Source organism: Mesoplodon densirostris, chromosome 2 (assembly GCF_025265405.1).
Source record: "Mesoplodon densirostris isolate mMesDen1 chromosome 2, mMesDen1 primary haplotype, whole genome shotgun sequence".
In the NCBI taxonomy this organism is placed as follows: Eukaryota; Metazoa; Chordata; class Mammalia; order Artiodactyla; family Ziphiidae; genus Mesoplodon; species Mesoplodon densirostris.
This window is the reverse complement of record NC_082662.1, coordinates 84,416,402-84,421,517: the sequence shown is the minus strand read 5'-3', so window position 1 is coordinate 84,421,517 and position 5,116 is coordinate 84,416,402.

The window sequence follows — 5,116 nt, the reverse complement described above, 5'->3', positions numbered from 1 at the left end:
AGATTTGTAAAATTCACAGAAATTTTTGTAGATCTTAAGAAATGAATAAATTCGCTCAAACTTAAAAGTTTCTTTTGAAATTGCATATAAAAATGACATCAGTTTGTTACCGTTTTAAAACGTGTTCAGAAACCCAGATTAAAAGAAACTGTTTAAAAATTAATGAAGGGAATTCAGAAAGACCATGAAAGCAACCATGACTTCCACATTCCTGGAAAAAGATCAGCTGAGGTGAGTTAAGTGCTTATTAACCGCAAAAAAAAAAAACAAAAAACAAAACACAAATACAAAAAAATGAGGCCAGCTTAAGGCTGATTATTTTTAAGTATGGAGAAAGTCAGTTCAACTATAACTCCCAAATTTCTAATCTAAACATGTTATCTTTTTCTACTGTTGCTTTCCTGAGGAAGTATATGTGCAGATATATACTGAATTAAAATAATACATTTAAACGTATTTAAGTACAAGAGATAATTTGACAAGGCTTAAATAGAAAGACAGCCAGATAAGGCCATCTGTGAAAATATACAATCATAAACTTCAAAAAAGGTAAATGAGTTAATCTACATTCAAGAAAAAAATTATAAAGTACAGAAATAATTTTAGAATATAATACCTCTTGTTTAAAATCACACAGTCTTGTTTTTTAAATATTTGGGGACAAGATTCATGGTTGGTTTGTTTCCTTCTTCTTTACCAAGCCTACTGTGAAGAGGTAGGAATGAAAACACTTGATTTTATATTATTGTTTTTATACTATTTATTTTATTCTGTTTGTTTTCTAATGGTTGAATGTGTTCTTGTTTCCCCAACTTGATGGTAACATCTTCAAAGGTTTGCATCAGGTCAGTAATAAGGATGTTTAATACAAGCTTTGAGGTTGATTAATTGATTTTAAAGTGCCAACAGGATCATCTTTAAGCCTATCTAATCTGCTTCACTTCAAGAAAATTGTTTGTTTATCCTTTACTTTAAATTCCCCCAAGAAAGGAGAGTTTTAAACTCCCCAGAAAATGTGATACATTTTGGATAATGATGAAACTATACCCTATTGTAATCAAATGTGTTCAGGTTTTATCAAAGCCGTGTGACTGTCTACATACTAAAGGATTTTAATGGCATTTTTTCCCCAGAAAAGCTCTACCAAATAATGAACTTTGTTAAATATGGACGTACTCTACTTTACACAAACCTGATACAGCTTAAAAAAAAATCTGAACATAAAACATCCATGTTGGCACTGCAGAGTAGAAAAGCTACAGCCTCTTTCACAAATGGTGCTGCATCAACAAAATACCCATATGGAAAAAATAAATCTGACCCCTACCTCATATGATATACACAAAAATCAATTCCAGGTAGACTTTAGCTCTGTGAAAATTAATATAATGAAGTTTCTAGAACATACCATATGAGATCATCTTCATGACTTGGTATAGGTGGAAATTTTTTAAACAGGATACAAAATGCACTAACCATAAAGGAAAAAATGATAAATTAGGGTACATTAAAATTTATCAAAAAGTTCTTTTAAGACAATGAAAAGCCTAGAATGAGGGAATATTTAGCAATACAAATGTCCAAACAAAAGACTCATATCTAGACTATGTAAGGAACTACAAAACAATAAATAGACCACATGATAGAAAATTGGCAAAATACCTGAATCAGCACTTCACATAAGAAAATATTCAAGTAGTCTATAAATATATTAAAAAGTGTTTAACCTTATTAGATATCAGAGATATGCATATTAAACCCCCCAATGAAAGATTGCTATATGTCTATCAGAATGGCTAGAATTAAAAAGATTGATAATACCAAGTGTTGGTGAAAATGTGGAACAATCGGATATCACATACTATATGACCCAATAATTCTACTTCTAGATATATACTCAAAAGTAATACATTCATATGTGCAACAAAAGGCATGTACAAGTATGTACATAGCAACAATTATTTGTTATAGCTAAATACTGGAAACAACCCAAATTTCCTTCTGTAGTAGAATGGATAAGTAGAGCTACATTCATATAATAAAATATATTACCACAAAGAAAAAGAATGAAATATATCAACAAGTAAAAGTAACAAAAAAATATTGAATGAAAGAAGCCAGACACAAAGTATATAAAATACACAATTATATTTGTATAATTTCTCAAAACAGGAAAATCTAAATTATAATGTTGGAAGTCTGGATAATGTTTATCTCTGGGGAGAAGGAAGAGGGTAATGATTGGGAGGGAACACAAGTGGGTCTTCTGAGATGCTGGTAATGTTCTTTCATTTAATCTGGGCGATGCTTATACCGGTGTTTTCACTTTGTAGTGATACTTCAAACTGGCAGTACTTAGATCTGGGCATTTCGTATATGTGATACTTCAATTTTTAGAAAGTTTATTTTTTAAAAAACACTGATCTCTTAGGGACACTTATTTGCCTTGTAAAATAACTCTGGTTTCAAAAAATGTTGGATCATTTACAATGTCTTTCAATTTTCACAGAACTTTTCAGAAACATGTCCACTGAATAACAAATTGCAAATCATTATTAAACATAGGTAGGGGAGTTTAATCATTACCTTGGTTTTGCCTGCCACCTAATGGCAAGAATGCTTCACTACACAGAAGCAAACAACCTGTCCCTGCGGTGAGCAAAAGAAACTTGACTTTGGCTACAATTTGCAGGACTGCTCTTCTGTTGAATTTATCATCTGCAAATATTAGATAAATATTTGGATTTGATGTAAATATTAAGTGTAATATTAGGACATGTAAATATTAGGACGTGATGTAAATATGACATTCATTTAGGAGTGTTAAATCTGAAATATAACAGAATTTTCCATTTCTTTGTGTAAGAAGTTAACGACTCTAATTTTTATTCTTTCTCTTGGCCATACTTTAGAGTCCTTACAGACTACAGCCCACTTGGTACAACAAATATCAGGCAGCAATACAATATATATTCCTGTTGCCATGAAGATCCAAACAGAGAATATGCACTATGATGAACTCTACAACTAAAAAAAGAAAAGTAGAGAATTCTAAAGCAAGAATTCTAGGTGAGAATAAGCATTTTTGAGCCTCAAGTATTAACTAGATATTTTTTAAAGCAAAGAAGCTTTTCCCTAGACAGAGCTCTCTGAAAGAATCTTTAAGATAACTAGCAATCTTTCTGGTAGATTTCAACAACTTCTATGGAAAAACAAAAAGTGAAAAGTGAAAAAGAGGAAGTTTTGGCTACATTTATTCTATCACCCCTCTCTTTATCAAATTCAGTTTTATTCCTGAGTAGTCAAGATGAATAGTTTCATCTTCCAGCAATGCCCCAATGCCTTATGTTATATTTAATCCAAATAGCACTAATCATTTTTTGTTTGTTTGTATTAAAAGCTTTATTGGGTATAACTGACATATAACACTGTACATTTTTAAAGGGACATGTACATATATATGGTCATTAAATAATCATAACAATCAACATAATGAATATATCCATCATCCCCAAAAGTGCCTATGTGACCCTTTGTAATCCAAAACTTCTTCCCCCAATCCAGCTCTGTCCCTAGGCAGTCACTGGTTTGCTTCTGTTCATTATAGATAAATTTGTGTTTCCTAGAATTTTATATGAATGGAATCATGATATACGTACTCTTTACGGTCTGGCTCCTTCTGCTCCATGTAATTATTTTGAATTCATCTATGTTATTGCTGAATAAATAGTTAATTCCTTTTTATTGTTGAGTAGTGTTCCATTGTATGGACATAGCACAATTGTTTTATCCGTTTACTTGGATGGACATTTAGGTTATTTTTTGTTTTACAAATTAACTATTTGTAAATATTACAAATAAAGATACTACGAACAACTGTACAAAAGTATTTGTGTGAATATATGCTTTCATTTTAGGGGAATGATTATTTTAGTAGCGTTTGCTAGGCTGAATAATGACCCACCAAAGATGTCCATGTCCTAATACTCAGAACCTGTGAATATGTTACCTTATATGGCAAAAGGTACTTTGCAAATGTGATTAAGTTAAGAATCTTGAGATGGGAGATTATCCTGATTATCCAAATCGGCCCAATGTAATCACAAGCATTCTTACGAGAGGGAGGAGGTAGAGAGAGAGTCAGACAGAAGGTGAAGTGACAATGCAGTAGAGGGACAGAGAGAGAGATTGGAAAATGCTGTGCTCCTGGCTTTGAAGATGGAGGATGGGACTATGAGCCGAGGAATGCAGGCAGCCTCTAGAAGCTGGAAGGCAAGGAAACTGATTCTCCCCTAGAGCCTCCAGAACAAACCAGCTCTGCCAACACCTTGACTTTAGCTCAATGAAATGGATTTTGGACTTCTGACCTCCAAAACTGTAAGATAATAAACTTATGTTGCTTTCAGTCACTAAGGTTGTGGTAATTTGTTACAGGAGCAATATAAAAATTATGTAATATAATGTAATGGCTAGGTTATGTAGTAGGTTTACAGTTAACTTTTTAACAACTTCCTTACTGTTTTAAAAAGAGATTGTACCATATTAAGTTTCCACTAGCAGTGTATGAGAGGTCCAGTTGCATCACATGATCACCAATACTTAAAATAATCAGTCTTTTTAATTTGAACATTCTAGTGGATATACGCTGGTATCTCATTGGAGTTTTAATTTTCATTTCCCTGGTGAATAACAATGTTGAGCATCATGTCATGTATTTATTTGCCACTCATATATCTTCTTTGGTGAAGTAGCCACTTAAATCTTTTGCCCATTAAAAAAAAACTGCATCATTTTTCTTATTATTATTGGGTTGTATGAGTTCTTTATATATTCTAGATACCAGTTCTTTTTTGGATATATGTCTTGCAAACATCTTTTTCCACCCCATAACAGTGTCTTTAAAGAACAAAAGGTTTAATTTTTATGAAGTCCAATTTGTTGTTTATGGTAAGCAGCTTCTGAAATGGCATCTAATGATCCCAACTTCTAGCATCTATGCCCTTGTGGAATCTTCCCCCCTTGAGTGTGAGCTGGACCTAGTGATTTGTTTCCAATGAAAAGCCTGTGGCAAAAGTGATGAAATGTCACTTCCAAGATTATGCTACAAAAGTCTGTG